The 16,830-nt window shown below is 44.9% G+C and overlaps 1 protein-coding gene across 1 annotated transcript in view; it reads right to left on the bottom strand.

Moving 5' to 3' along the window:
• The window catches only part of Sfl (N-deacetylase and N-sulfotransferase sfl), a 110,313-nt gene extending 101,040 nt beyond the window's left edge, over nucleotides 1-9,273 (bottom strand). Inside the window, exon 1 of the mRNA XM_077416875.1 lies at nucleotides 8,520-9,273. The gene's annotated coding sequence lies outside the window, so the exon portion shown is untranslated. The remainder of the gene's footprint in view (nucleotides 1-8,519) is intronic.
• Between the last annotated feature and the right edge of the window lie 7,557 nt (nucleotides 9,274-16,830).

Raw genomic sequence — 16,830 nt, 5'->3', positions numbered from 1 at the left:
GCTACACTTACTTTCATCAACGGATCTTCGTAGGTCGACAACCTCTCTCAGATCCTTCGTGTGAAATTACGAATCCGGATTAGTTAATTTAGTACCAAAACTGATTCTCAATTCAGAAAGTAATAAAAAGTAAACAACGATTATAATTGTTTATAAATAATATATTTTGACAATTATAAATAACTTAGATCTCGATTAGCGAGATTAATTTTAGATTTGTCATGGAAGCTATGGTAGAAGAAGAAAAGTAAGTACCCTATAGTAAACAGTTTGAACTAGAACAAAATGTTCTGCGGCAAAATAATCGATATATGCGCTTACGCGGGCAATGTTCGATACGTTATAATTAATTCAAGAATGCCGTCTGACCGCCGAGTTGGATATTCGCACCACGGGCTTCTAAAAATAACAGCAGCTACAACCCTACCAAGACTTTCCATTAACTACTGTTGTTCGCTGGCTTTTCGGCGTATGAGCTACTAAAATAGCAAGCTCTACGATCATTCCCGAAAAGTTTCAAAAATGCGAGGAGGACGCGAAGGCTACAACGTACGGTGCACAACTGAGGCTGCAACGACGCCAGTTACCGGTTAAACGCGGTTTTTTAATTGGGTCAACGAACTCAAGAGTGACAAATACACACCGACTCTCGTGTTATGTCAACAACGCATGTGCGTGCGACAATCGCGGCAATCGAGTTAATAATTAGCCCAGGATAGGCGGATAGTCAGTGCACGCCAGGTATGCGTGTTGCCATCATGTTCCTCCTGCCGGCCTCTCTTTTCCCGTAACCGCCCTCTCTTCCTTCGCCTGTCGTTCCTTACCATCGCATTCTTTTTTCCCTCGCTTTTGCTTGACCGAACCGAGCGAGCGTTCGCCCCGGGAACTCGTTTACTTCCCGATCGAGAGGCGATCGACCGAGCGTGCGCGCGCGCGCGCGCGAGATGGTTACCTCCGAAGGGCCGGCCAAACGGACCAACCGACCTGACCTGACGTGATAGAATCTCGATATTTCATCGTACGCGCCTTCGAATTACGTGTCCTTGCGCTCCTCACGCGAACGAGTCTTTTGCGTACCTCGACGAGCTCACGCGCGCCTGACGATTGGAAAATTATATGCCATGTGACGTGTGGATATTGCGAAAAATATATAGTTTCTCTTATTGACTGGAGCTTCTTGCGAGGTATACAGGCAAAGGCGAAGAGAGAGAACCCTCGTTTGATTTATCACTCCGAGCACTTTTTAAGAGGACTCGAGATCGTATCTCGTTTAAGAGCGATGAAACGAAGGTATACAAACGATATGATTGACAACTCAGTTTAATTGGCATCAATGCCAAGCAATCTCTTTTCATCTCATTCAGCATATTAAAATGTTGCGAGCTCTTATTTTCTTTTTATTTATTTAAATAAATCAAGCAGATACAAATGATAAGTGAACAATAATTCAACGCACAAGATTAGTATATTTATATTCCATTTTGAAAAATGTAACGCATTTCGAAAAATATATTAGTGATAAATTTAAAAAACACCTCGAATAATTTCAAATATATAATAAAAATTTTTCATTATATTTTTATTTTTATTCTGATAAATATATATTACATTCAAATTCGACAAACTTTTTATAAAAATTTTGAATATTTTGATAGTCTTGAATAGTATTAAAAACATATTACGTCTAACACAAACATCTAAGCCAAGTTTTTTATTCAAGATAGGTATTCAAAACTTTCAAGAATTTCCAGTTTCGAATTAATAATTTCAATTTCAATTTCAAATTCAAATCTTTATATAAATTAAAATTACTTGTAAACAACTTTTAAAAAAACTCAATAATTAATATATATTAAATATTATTTAACGCAATTTTTGTATTCAACATTATAATAAAAAACAAAAATAAATATAAATATATGTTATTACGACATATATATATATATATATATATATATATATATATATATAATATCTATATAACATAAATAAATATATTATTTTCTGTAAAAATTCAGATCTGTTTATAGAAATATAGATATTAAATTACTGAATAAATGTTATTTCAAATCTCTTCATTTTATATTAAAAAGGCTTCCATTTATTTAAGTATATATATATCACATCCAACACTGCGCCGCGCCATAACGTTATCTTTTCAAAATAAACTTGTTAACATTTTAGAAACATATCTGCATACGCCACTCGTTTAATGCATATAAAAGTAAACTTATTGAAAATAAAAATAAACTGCGAGAAACGAGATGTATCATCGCGATTCACAGCCGTGAATGGAAAACTTGATAGAATCGGCTTAAGGGAAACGCACAACGGGCAAACGCGATTGCTCTGCGATGAATTCATGCGTATATCGGTGCCAACTTAAGATAATACCGTAGGCGCGGTAAAGGAGGTTCATCGCCTACGCTCCGTTCCTCGGGCCGATGAACGTATATAGTGGCGGCGGGTCGGAGTCGCTATATCGCGACATTATACGGATATATCGACAGTAGGCTCTGCCAGCAACGCTATTGGCGGGTTAAACTCGTCGTTTTAACGTGGCATGAACTGGAGTGCGCTCAATTATCGTACGCGAATCCGGAAGCGGATAAACGCGCGACGCGACGATAACTCGCCACGGGATTTGACGATCGTACGATCGAACGAGCGAAGCGCGGTCGCACGTATCAAGCGCGGACGCAACTCGACAGCGAGCCAATTAGCTCGGCGCACGACATGCTAATCACGATCGGCACAGCATAATGACACGCGCCGATCGAATTTGTATAATGGACGATTACTTCTTTGCTCGAGAACATTTTCTATTTGGCGAAATATGGACACTACATGCCGCTCGAGTAAAAATATTTCTCTATTATGACATTTCTGTAATAAATAAACCTGCGCCATGTTATTTTATGGTTTTCTGAAGAAAAGTTATATCTATACAGGGTAACTAAACAGTGAAGATAACTATACCGCAAATTTTTTTAAACTATTATTTTAATTTTATGTGTCTTTAGCAGAAACTATTATTATGTATTTGTAACACAAGGCTTTCGAAATATTAAATATGCAAATAATTAAGTCCTGATTAAATTACCGTTGTGTGGAATCTCAAAATATAACTAAGAATCAAGTTTCATATATAGTTTCAGCTTTTAGAATTCAATTTAAAGTCAATTTAAAGTTCAATTAAATTGATGCTTTCTCGATAACAAATTAGAAAATAAACTTATTATCCAATTAAATATACTTATTATTTTAGTCTATTTTTGAGAATGTTATAAAAATCGACGGTAAAATCGGTTTATATATATTTCACATCAATATCTCATAAAAATTTGTTTTGTTCCGAAATTAGATTTGTATTCAAAATAAATAACTAAGTTATATTGGCTTTATACAATTAATTAGAGAATATATGCCGTTTTCGGTCAGATCGACTAGATCTTGATAGTCTAATAATAATTTAAGGTAGTTGTATCGCGACAGTATTAGTCAAAAATAATGGCCACACTGCAATACGATAATGCACGGAAAACTCTACTTATCTGTGTAAAACTTTTGACTGAGCTTCATGAGCTTGTACTGTTTTTACTGTTTTCACTCGCGTCAGTAATGTCAGTATACCATCGAGATTAACTCTCGACGCTCGTGTTAGTATGCTATCGAGGTTATTTTGAATAAATAGAAGAAATAGAAGCGAAAATATCTGTTGAACATTACAAAGAAAAATTAATGGAAAAAAAAGTATTAAAGAAAAGACATAAAGCTTTAGCGGCAATGTCTGAACTACATATATATCTAATCTTCATATGCGCAGTGTTGCAAGATTTTTACATCAGCTAACTGTCGTATGCGTCCACCGCTATGACAAATTGTGTACTTTGTGTAACAATTGCTTCAAAACTAAATAAATAAGGATCTTGTACTTTTGTAAGAATATTTTTACAAGTTTTTTTTATCATCTCTTTGTTTTTCATTAAAATCCTATGAGTAGTTTGATCGCTACAATTACAAACGTGATATAGGAAGCCGTTTTCGTCCTACGATACATGTAAAAAGTGCTAAGTTTGATTTCCATTATTTCAACTTTGGTATAGTCAAGCTTTTTCTACTTGCACGTGTGTGTAGAGCGTGTTTACATTAATATGCTGTTCAAATTTTAAAAGATTCCTATGAAAATGGGTTTTGTGACACAACTACCTTAATATCACCAAACTTCCTTGACCATAACTGGCAAATTTATTAATAATAAAACACAACGTTTCGGTCCAAATTCGACCCTATTCAGGTTCTAATAATAATATTTCTGTGCATTTTAAGACCGACATACAATCAACGCGCATATAGTACTGATTGTGTTGGAAAAGTATACAAAATTCAGAAATATTATTATTGCAATGGGCTATCAAGATCCAGCCCGACCAAAAATGGCATCTTCTCTAATTTATTGTAAGATTTATATCAATCCTGTTTCGCTTATCATTAAGTTATTAGCTTTAGACAATAATGCTTTAAATAGTTTTCTGCTGGTTTTCAATCAGTTTTATAGAAATATTAAATAAAAAAATTATTTTTAAATATAAAATTAAACCTTTCCTGTGTCACATTTTATCCATTATATATATTTTTCGAACTTTTAATCAATTAATTCAATCGTGTTTGAGCATGCAACTAATTTTTATTTAATTAATATCGCAAGTTTGTAATTACATGTGTAACAACAATAAAATTACTCATTTGTTTTAACAGCCTTACGGAGAAGAGGGTAAGATTTTATTTAAAAATATCTCTAGCAAGTAAATTCCTAGCTAATTGTACGCCATTGGCTTAACCTAAAGCAATCGTATAATCTCGTAATCGTTGTATCAAGCCGCATCATTACTCATAGCGCGGATGCTGAATTCTAATTGAACATGAGGCAGACATGACGAATCATTAATAGTATACGTGCTTCGGACTGCATAAGAATCGCGTTGCACGCAAATTGTCGAGCTCAGATATACGTCGAGATTCGTTCGCATCATTTGATTAGTAGGTAACGTATATATGCCTGGCGAGGCAGCTAAGAATAGATCGATGCGGATAATGTGGATTACAACGATTCTTACACCGCGTACCTTGTTATTGCCGGTAAAATCCCGTGGGCTCGCGAACCCAATCCGGAGCGCCTCGTAAAGTCCCTAAAGACCGTCGCGCGCGCGCGGAAAATACTCCCCGAATTTGCATGTAGCAAAGCGCGTCGTCCGGAAAATCCGGTAACGAAAGCCATTCAAACTTTTCGCATCACGCGAGAAGCGCGTCTCCCGCGCCGAAGGCGACCGTGAAAAGGGGGTAATCTTGAGGGCAGGATAGGCAAACTCGGGTAATTCGTATCAAAACCCGAAAAAGAACGAGTCTCTCTTTCTCTCTCTCCCTCTCGCTGTAGCTTTTCCCACATTTCGCCCGTTCCTCCTCATCCTTCTCCGCCTTCTCCTCCTCTTTTCTAACTCGATGCGAATTATCCGGGCGTTGCATCCGAACTCCGACAAGAAGTGTGCAATGTTAGCACGAACTTGCCGCGAGATAAATGTCACGAAAACGGCTCGCCAGCCAGGATCGGCGTTTCCGGAATTTCCACGACTCCGCGGCATGCCCGGAAAGTCGACGGCACGCGAGATGCGGCGTCGAAGTCTCTCGCGCGGGAACAATTTTCGGTAACGATCGGCGAATACGGGAGTCGATGAACGAATCCTATCCGAGTTCGATGGTAACGTTCAGATAAATTCCGTTTTAACGCGGAAAATAAATGTCTTTGCCCGGATAGTAACGAGTGCGTAGCGCTCAAGACTCTCAAGACTGGATTACTAGTATCGAGTTGTATCGAGCGAAATAAAACGATTGACATCAGCTCATTACAATTCAACGGCGTTATAAATGTTTTACATCAAGATGTCGAGACAGCGTGACGCAACTGTTTTAAATAAGCTGACATTGCTATAAGATTTCCGCCTGTATCGTCACTAATTCATATTTCAAAGCCCCACTCAATAATGAAGAGGAAAAGCAGCAAATTAATAGCCGAGTTTCTAACAACCCTAGCTCGCCGCCACACTCCGGTCCAATGCACCGCTGAACGTTTTTCGGTTTTCTAGTTTTAACATAATAACACAATCTTCTAGTTTTCTTCTTATAATAAGTTCAGTTTAAACTCAAGTGAAGTTTCCTTGATATTATAATATCATAAACAATCTTATTCAGACTCTGTATTTTCAATTATTTCTACATTACAAACTTAAAAATATTAATTAGAATGAAAGTGACAATGCAACAAAGTCGAGCGCGGTCTTACAAACCGGAGTGTGGCGAAATAAGGACTCGCGAAAATAAGTGTGGCTAACTAGGGTTAATAACGAATTAATCGCACTCAATACACATAAGCAATCGTTTAGATTTGCCCAAATTCCAACAGCTGCTCCACGAATTGTAAGTTTTTAATCCTATTTCGTAATGTCGCTAAAACATAAGAGAGAGGCAACGTGATACGTGTGACTTAATAAACGAAAGAAACAGGAAAACAAGCTGCAGGTTGAATTCGCATTTTGCGTAGCTAAAAACAGTGCTTTAGAGTCTCCCCTTGCTATGTGTTAGCGGACGTTCCTTCAGCTTTTTTCAACCTATTCGCCTACCCTGCTCTCTCTCTCTCTCTCTTTCTTTGTTCCTCTTACTGAAAAGTACTCTACAAACGTGGAATTTTTACTACCTCCCCGCGGTGTAGATCCTGACGAGGGTTCGTATATACGACGTCGCATTAAAGAAGAGCGGCGTTTAAAGGCGAGCATGTCAGCGCGGAAAAGATGCTTCCACTCGGCCAGGAAAGCAGAGGGACATAATATGGTCGCTAGTAAACCGTCCGCTCCATCACGAGAAAGCATAAAAACCCACCTCGCCAGATGCATCGGCATCTAATTACAGCGAATGCGCCGTGTCACGTAAAATACGATCTATATCGTACGCGAGTATACTTTTTTTTTACCGCTACTTCAATATCAATCTAATTTTATAGTATCATATCACGTTCCCTCTTTCGTTTACCTATATATAAAAGTAATTTTAAATCGTTAATATAGAGAATAAATTTGGTCATTCGTTTCTATTTGGAACTAATTTCGACGTCTCATTGCCAATCTCGATTTGCTATTATTCGTTCCGATGGCAATTCAAGCGCAGTGTTGCGACAAATGAACAATTAGTGCGATACATCGCACTTTCAGCGCTTTTTTTATTCAGTTTCTCTCGCGTCTAAGAATAAGCCGCGGAACGAGATCGGGTATACGAAATATGTGAAATATACACCGCGGAATTCATTTTCCATTCACGCTCGTTCGTCGGGAATATGTGAGGAGATGAGAAGCGCGTGTCTTTCGCGCCGCGCGCGACCGAATATTTAATTACGCAAGTCACGGTTAATTAAATTCATCGCGATGAAGACGGACTATATTCGCGGTTCGCGACGGTCGCGGCTCAATGCCGCGAGCTGTAGTTGTGGAATTTACGGTCTCATTATCGCGACGCATTCGTCTTCCTCCCGATCCGATGACGTGGTCTCGACGTTATCCAAGAATCTCGCAGCCAGCAGCGGCTTAATGATGCGGATTCGCGACTACGCGTCGCCCTCTCCTCGCGATCCCCACCCCGTGTCTCGGGTTCATCGGAGATTATGACTCGCGCAACACAAACGTGTCGGCGAGTCGTGTTCGCGCGCTCGGCGATATGATTTTCAAACTCTCTTATTAAGCGGCGCCGAAGTCTCGGCCGAACAAGAACGAACGTTCCCCCTGGGAATGAACGACGATGATTCGCGCCCAAAGAAATAAAGCGAATCTCAGTTACCGCCTCTCGTGTTCCGAGATAAAAAGCACGATTTATATCTATCGTTAAAAAGACGTATAGGTGACGCACGTGCGTCGAACGAGAGAAAAAGAGAGATTACGTTTCTTCGCGGAAAACAGACAATGGAATCGTACTGCGGGTTTAATATTCTTAAATGTAACCGATCTTGTGACAGGTTCTTTTATTCGTTCGATGCGAAACACGGCGTTCAAATGAGACGCTGAGAAAATTTTAACGATTACATAGGTGCGCGCGGTAAAAAATGCAGGTCGCGATCATTTATCGGCAATCAAACGAATTATATCCGGTTTATTTATCCTCGTTTATCCTCCTACAATCGACATCTGGCACCGCGCGGTCTGGATAATAATCGTATCTGCAATCACGCACACTTGCATGGCTACGGCCAAGTCCGTCGTCACGTGTTTGAAAAGTACGGCGGTTTGTTTACGATTCAGCGTCGTCGTGGGTCCATTATTTATGCGGCGCGTCGTATCGTCACGCTCGATTGAACGACGCGCGTTTAAACGTCCGGCTAGTAAACAAAACGAGGATGCATCGGCCTGCCGGAACTGTCACGTCGAATCTTCGAAGGGGCGCGCGCGTTTCGAAAAAAAAATAAAAAAATCGTAAAGACTCACCGTTCGGGAAAGTTTCGAGATGCAGGGAATCCTGAGACCGGGGGGGGGGGATCTCTTCTTTCTTCTCCAGCTTCTCCTCTCGAGGTCAAAATTTACCGCCCGCCTCGAAGCGGAGCCTTTCTTCCCGCGTCCCTTCTCTCACTGCACTGTCATTTACCGCGTACCGCGTCTTTCCTTCGCCCCCCTCGCCGTCGCGTCGATCACCACATTCACCACACGGCACAACCGGAGATGCCTCCCGGAGAGTTCCGACGATGAAGAACGCAACTCACGGAAACTCAGCCGCTCGTCGGCGTCTCGTTCTCTCTCTCTTTCTCTCTCTGTCCACGACGTCTCTCGCTCGTGCCTCGCGCACACGGATATCGATCATCGATCGCGCAAGAGATCGCGGATCCCGCGTGAAGTTAGCCACGTTGGACGCGACGAGTCGTCGCGGCTACGAGCGTGCTCCCTCGGGGCAGTCTTCTTCGCGCTTGGAGGTTAGGTTCAAGCATCTGCATCTGGCGTCCTTTCTCGGGGCTTCTCGGACGGGGCACCAGGCTACCTCGCGCCTCGCGACGGAAAGGCGGAACGTGACGACGTTAACGCGGCGAGAGACCGACGCCGCGCGTGACGGCGTGACGACGGCGAGCGAAGTGCGACGTTGCTCGAGTACTGGTCCGTCCGGGAGCCCTCAGCACGGGAGGACCGGCGAAAAACTGCGCGAAAATCCAGCCATGCTGACTGCGCGACCGGCGTCAGACTGCCGCGAGAGCGGAGCGGGGATTCAGTTGAGTGGCATCGCCCGGCTAGAGGGGTCGTCCGCCCCTCTCTCGGCTTTCTCTTTCTTTCCCTCTCTCTCTCTCTCACGCCGCGCCGCGGCGACCCTTTCCTCCCACCGCTCCGTTCCCCTACCGTGCTCTTCCCTTCGGCTGTGTTCGCTCCCACTCGGCTGCCCGCCCGGCTTCGGCTTCCCCCGCCACTCGAGACTACTTCCGTGACTCCGAATACCCCGATCCCCACCGCTACGGTACGCGCGCGGTAGTGAAAGAGACGGAAACGGAGAACCAGGAGAACCGCGATGCGCGCGGTTGACCAGACGAAGATGGCGGCAGGTGAGTGGAAGCGCGCGAGCGAGAGCGAGAGAAACGTCGTCGTGGAAAAGGATAACGAACGCGCGCCCAGCGGCGCGACAAAGAGCGTACACGAGAGCGGAGAGGTGCTACACGCGCGAGACGCCGCTGGTCGAACGGAGAGAAGAGGCTCGAAGGCTCCTCGGTTCGTTGTCGCGCGATGAAGACTTACCGCGGCGCGATGCGCGATGCGTTTGCGTTGCGTCGGTTGAAGCGAGACGGCGCGGCGCGATTAAAGCGGAACGCGCGGCGCGCGCATGCGCCGCACGCGAGACTCGGCACGCCACGCGGTCGCGCCCAAACGCATCTCGCGGATCTCGCCTCTCTCGCGATCCTCATATTGATGTATGTACACGGTCTGCTACGGTCTACGCTCTTGCACTCGCGGCGAGCCGATTGCGGCTGTCGGAAATGCGAGGGGAGACGTGGGCGAGTCTCTGGACGGACGGACGCGGGGCCCGAGATTGCCCTCTCGCGCGCTCCACGTATTACATGTCACGTAGAATCGCGTAGGTGAACTTATCGTGTATACGCGAACTTTACTACTCTCGGCGAGCCTCTTTAGCTCGAGCTTACGTTACGTGCGCGCGTGATGCGTGGTATGCGGGTCGTCTGTGTACGCACGTGGACACGCTACTTACTCGCGCGACTTTTCGCAACGGTTTAATTAGCGTAGAGGGGAAATTGATTCCGTCAGCAACAGTTTTATCGATAGCGTAACGGCTCGCAAAATGCGTATTCAGAATTTTTGGGAGATTTTTTCAAGTTGCCTGGTACACCGTTAAATATTTAAGGATGAAATTTAAATCGATACCTCTTGCGAGTTAAACAACATTTTGCTATTTTTAACCATGTGTGTCAAAATTTATTAGGTACATATTTTAACATAAAACAGTATTACTTTAACTTCATTGATTTTGTTAAATTAACGATATACTGAAAAGGAACGGACAAATTTCGACTCATGGACGATTTAATAGCTAGGGGGGGGAATGGCGATTTATATGAATAATTGAAATTAACTCAAATTTAGTATAATTTGACATTAGGAATTTAACAGCGTACAGAATTATAATGAAAAATTTACTATTCTTGGAAAAAGATATTCACATTTATACAACTATAGTTATTAGATATGGATGGATGGATAGTAAAAGAGTAATGAGGATTAAAGGTTTATAAAGATGTAAATTCAGCGATACGTTTGTCGATGAATTTTGAGATACTTCTGTTTCAGCGGAAATTAGCGAATAGATATAGTTTGGGTGCGATTTTTTCCCCGATACCTTGGCAAACTGTCTTCTTGTCGTAACCCGATCAGCCTTGGGAATAAGAACATGCTTAATAATCAATACGTGATCAAAATAAAAAATATTAATATAAGATGAGACAATTAAAATTATTAAATTAATAAAAAGGAACGTGACGAGAAGAAAGCGAGTCACAGTTCTGTTCCCAGAATGCTGAGACAACGACAGAGTCACACGAAACAGCGTACGTGCTCCGATCGAGGTCACCCTTCCTTCCGCCTTAACATAATTAATATATAATATATAATGTCAATCGCGACAGGAGCAGACAGATCGCTTCTAAGAGTAACCGCGCATCCTAAGTAACGCGTATCGAAATAAGTACTGTAAAGTGAGAAGCAAATATATCCTCTTTTACTGTAAAGTACGGAGTGTCGTTCATTAGTGCGTGGATCCTAATCCTTTGGGCGCCTACATCCCGACAAAAGTCCCTCCTTCACGGGTTCGGACACAACACGTGCGACGAACGGGCGAGAAGTATCATGCGTTGCGAATTTGCGACCTCCGAATGAGGTCCGGCCGTTTGGCGACACCTGAGTGGTGATACGCCAAGACGGCGTTAACGAGAGAAACCGTGAGTATGTAGTGACTCGCCGGTGCACGATGACGGGTGAGTGTATAGGGACTCGACCTCGTCTAAACAAAAACTGCAACTACGAACATCTTCGTCGCGAGCGCGCCCGTGCGACGAACGGACGAGAGACATCATGAGCGGCGAAGAGCGCGCGCCAATGATGTCTCGAAGCAAGGTGGTCGTTTAGTTCCCGCCTGTATCACCCGGCGCCGCCGGGTCGTCGACCGGAGTGACCGTCGAAGCGTTCTCGGGGGACGGGACGCTGGCCTACTCGAAATGCAGCAGCGTATGGTGTTTCATACCGCAAGATAGGCATGTCCACTCGGAGGAACAATCCTTCAAGCCGTGTCCGGAATGAAGACAATTTAAGCACAGCTTCAAATCGCGAGCTGTCGAAAACCTCTCCCTCGGCGAACGTTCAAGAAACCGCGAACACTTTGTTATATTGTGCTGTTCCTTGCACACCGGGCAATCGGCCGTGTACGTTACAAATGACGAGACCGTCGCAGACTTGGATTTGTTCGGCGTGGTGGACGGACCCGCGATGGCCTTGAGAACCTTACAGTGCTCCGAAAGAAATTTTGTGAGTTGATTGTATCGCGGTATCTCCTCAGTCCTATGCGCGGATTCGAATTTTTCCCGGAGAGAGCGAGGAAGCTTGTCTAACAAGAATTTCAAAAGAAGGAAATTCCACGAATCCGTCGGGAACTTTATCAAGGAAAGAGCGCGTGTATTCTCGGAGAACGCATCCAACAGAGTGCGGAGGGCCTCGGCCGATTCTGCCTTCAATGGATTTGAGTCGAGCATCGAATTTAAATGATAGTTTGCGAGCTTCCTTTTATTCCTATAACGAGAGAGGAGGGAATCGTAAGCGATCATGTAATGATCCGAGAAAAACGGTAAGTTTTTAATCACGTTGAGGGCTTCACTTTTTAACGATGCCAGCAGATACTGATACTTTTTGATCGCCGAGAGCTGACGATGCTCGTAAATCGACGTATTGTACAAGGCGATAAAGGACGGCCACAACGAGAGGTCACCCGAGAATTCCGGCAGCGCGATCTTAGGCAATTTGACGGCCGAACTATGACCCGCGGGCTGCGTCTGAGCGTTCCGTGCGGAGTGCCGGTGATAATATGGTATCGGCTCTTTACGGCATAGTGCATCTTGTCGAACTCGGCTCTAATCACGTCCTCGGCCTCGAACTCCGCAGTTTTCAGTATGATTTTCAGGTGAGCGCTCTTGAAACCCCCTGCGAGTTTTGCCTCGAATAGCGGGCAAGGAAATTCGCGCGGCTCGCCGTGTCGGTTGCGGCTTGCAAAGAGAGATCGTGGATCTCTCGTATCCGCCTAATGCACAATTTGCGACGAGATTCGGCGTTCTTAGGCATGGTGCGAATAACGGGAGAAAATAGGTATAGGAATGAATTCCCGCGAGGAGTCAGAGGGGAGAGAGTGATTCAGCAAATAATTGTTATGGCAGAATGTACAAAGTCGGAACGGTCGAACGGCGAAATATAAATATAATCCCGAGTCGACGGCAGCCCGAAACGATCCACAATAACAACGAGACACAAAGACTCTGAGTCCAACCGACAGAAAAACTGAGGCAAAACAATAACGTTCGCCCCAAGGTCTCGAGTAACGGATGGCTCCGTTCGAAATATCAGAGTTATGGCACGGTGGAATATTCGGGAAAAAATATTCCTTAATTCTAACGTAATAAATCGTATCGTGCACTCGAACGACAATGATGATTTGATTGCACAATTAATTCGACGGCAAGAGCGATTAGCGATAATGGCGCGCAAGGCTCCGCACGTGTATTCCCGTCGCGAGCGACTGCGAGCGATTTAATTTAACGACAGCGATCCGCTGTAAAGATGCTTGAGTGAGAACTCCGATATCGAATATATGCGGTACTCCAGCAAAAGGTCGGCGGCATTCACTAACGCGACGAAAAGAAGATGATTCGGCTCGAAGGACCAATGCTCGGGGGGCGGTAGAGCGTTCTCCAGATTTGCGATTAAACGAGACTCGAAGGACCAGCGAGGGTGTCTCGGTCCCCGCGAAGCGATTATAGGAGAAAGTACAAGCAGCGAATAATATGCTAGCAAAGGCGACTCACCGTTTCGTTGCCCGGGCCCTCTCGTCGGTGTACTCAAGTCGTCCGTCTCCCTAGGCAGGCAAACTCTCCGTGATAGCGGGAAACGTCCGGCAAGCAAGGGTAGACGCAAGCAGCAAGCAAGAGGCACACAGAAGAGGCAGTCAAGCAAAATGCACATGCAATGGCAAGCAGAGCGAGGCACGGCGCGCGGTGCTCGGTGAATCGGTTCCAGCAACGAGTCGATCACTTCCAGAGTGTGTTAACACGACGACTTCTGGAGCGAGAGTATAGGCTTGCGTCGCGTTCCTGTTGAGAACCGGCGCGACCGAGTATTTGCTCCAATAATTGGGGATGCCACCCGCGGGCGGGCAGCACGAGTCGGGTGAGTCGCGCGAATATTGGCTTAGATCGCGATCCGCCAACGTTTTGCGCGAGTCCCCACGGGGGATCTATTTATCACGGCTCGACTTTACCGTCGAATCACGAACACGACTAGTTACCGTAACGCGAATAATCGCTAATGCTATTGCGGACAAATTAACAAATTAAAACTAATATGTACAGGGGCGAGCGCCAAACATAACCATTTAGACGATATTAAGGTTTATACTTTGAACTTTAAACCTTAATATCGTCTAAATAGTTATATTTATGAAAAAAATATAAGAGACCTTTTTGTAGATCGTTAAATTTTTTACAAAAATATGTATTGATTAATTCATAATTTTTGATAGTCGTTATGATACAAAATTCATAAGAAGCAAAAGCAAGTTTTATAACATTTATCAAACTTTAATTTTAAAATCTTTTGAACAATTGAATTTATGAAAAAATGATAAGAGATCTTTTTTGTAGAGCGGTAAATTTACTACAGAAAATCTATGTGGCGCAATGCTGTATTACTGTTTGTTAGATAATTATAATAGTATGCATGAACTTTTCATGCGTGGAAAGTTAATATAAATTTAATAATACTTCAATTGTGTGTGTATAAACAGTACACACGTAAGCGAGGAAGAAACTACCGCACCTCCCCCGAAAGCAGGAGGGAGGTGGGAGTGAACCTCGGGTCGCGTGAAAAGTGTATGCATGAACTTTTCATGCGTGGAAAGTTAATATAAATTTTTAAATAATACTTTAATTGTGTGTGTATAAACAGTACACACGTAAGCAAGGAAGAAACTACCGCACCTCCCCCGAAAGCAGGAGGGAGGTGGGAGTGAACTTTGGGTCGCGTGAAAAGTGTATGCATGAACTTTTCATGCGTGGAAAGTTAATATAAATTTTTAAATAATACTTTAATTGTGTGTGTATAAACAGTACACACGTAAGCGAAGAAGAATCTACCGCACCTCCCCCGAAAGCAGGGGGAGGTGGGGGTGAACCTCGGTTCGCGTGAAAAGTGTATGCGTGAAGGCAGTAAGTTCCGTTGTTAGGCGTTGGGCATTGTTTACAATTGTAAAACGTAAACACAGAAATCTCATTTCTTGTAGTAGACGCTTGTATTCAATCCTTGAAGGTAGTCAGTTACATTCGTACTCTCACATTATGTGTATCGATATTCATTTTCGTCTTCACCCAAAATTGGTAAATTTTTCTTTTTTTTTTCGTTTTACGACATTACTTCTGAGAATAAAATTGCACAAGTTTTTCTCGAAGAAATGAAGATAATTCCATTATCAACATCAACACCGCCTATTTGTTGTGGATTACCAATGAGAGTCGAGAAAAGTTCTGTGTCAAAATTGAAATGGAGATGGCGTTGTTCAGCTCAACAAAGAAAAAAGAAAAAAAGATTGAAATGTTGTCGCAAAATAATTAATTTGAGTGAAGAAACTTTCTTTGAAGAAACTAAGTGTCGAATCGAACTTCGTGAAATTGTTGCAATTGTAATTTGTTTTGTAATGAAAATGTCTGTAACTGATGTCACTTATCATCTTCGTTCATGGCGGTATCAACAACATAAAGATGAATTAAGTAATTCAACAGTGAATGATTATTTTTCATGTTGTCGAGAAATTGCGGAAATCATTAGTTCTCATCACATTAAAATGCTTAATGGTGTGGAAAAAACAGTACAAATTGACGAAACTTTTTGGACTAAAAGAAAGTATTATCGAGGCCGTGTTACAGAGCAAATGAGTATTGTTGTTCTGGGGTTGTATTGCAAAGAAGACAAAACCGGCGTTTTTATGTGATTTCGGCGTAGATGAAAAAAGCAAACGTCATTTGTGGCCATACATCTAGAAATTTGTCGATCTAAATACATCTATAATATGTACGGACCAAGCGAAGCAATATCTTGGTGTAGAACAGCTTTTTGGACTTACATGCACTCATCTCACCACTAATCACAGTGTTGGAGAGTTTGTGGTTGCAGATAATTTTTTGAACACTATTAATGATTTAGAAAACCAGAATAAACTATTTAAAAAATCAATAATATCTCGCAAATCAACTCAACTACTTTATCAGTACATGGCAGTTTACTAAACCCTAAAAACATTTGAAAAACCCACCCCCCCCACCCCCCGCCACCCCACCCCCCCGCCCGCCCGCCACCCCCCCACCCACCCCCCACCCCCCCCCCCCCCCCCCGCCCACCCCCCCCCCCCCCCCCCCCCCCCCCCCCCCCCCCCCCCCCCGCCCACCGCCCCCACACCCCCCCCCACCCACCCCCACCCCCACACCCCCCCCCGCCCCCACCCCCCCCCCCCCCCCCCCCCCCCCCCCCCCCCCCCCCCACACCCACCCCCCCCCCCCCCCCCCACCCCCCCCCCCCTCCCCCCCCCCCACCTCCCCCCCCCCCCCCCCCCCCCCCCCCCCCCCCCACCCACCCGGCCCCCCACCCCCCCCACCAGCCCACCACCCACCCCCCCCCCCCCCCCCCCACCCCCCCCCACCGCCCACCCCGCACCCCCCCCCCCCCCCCCACCCACCCCTCCCCCCCCGCCCCCCCGCACACCGCGCCCCCCCCCCACCCCCCCCCCCCACCGCCCCCCACCCCCCCCCTCCACAACCCCCCCCCCCCCCCCCCAGCCACCCACCCCACCCCCCCCCCACGCCCCCCCCACGCCCCCCTCACTCCCCCCCACCCCCCACCCCCCCCCCTCCCCCCCCCCCCCCCCCACACCCCCCACTCCCCCCCCACCCCCCTCCCACCCCCCCCCCCCCCCCCCCCCCCCCCCACCCCCACACCTCCCCAGCCC

Source organism: Temnothorax americanus, unplaced genomic scaffold (assembly GCF_048541705.1).
Source record: "Temnothorax americanus isolate GAGA-0224 unplaced genomic scaffold, ASM4854170v1 Scaffold46, whole genome shotgun sequence".
NCBI classification, from domain to species: domain Eukaryota; kingdom Metazoa; phylum Arthropoda; class Insecta; order Hymenoptera; family Formicidae; genus Temnothorax; species Temnothorax americanus.
This window is presented reverse-complemented; position numbering and strand designations above follow the sequence as displayed.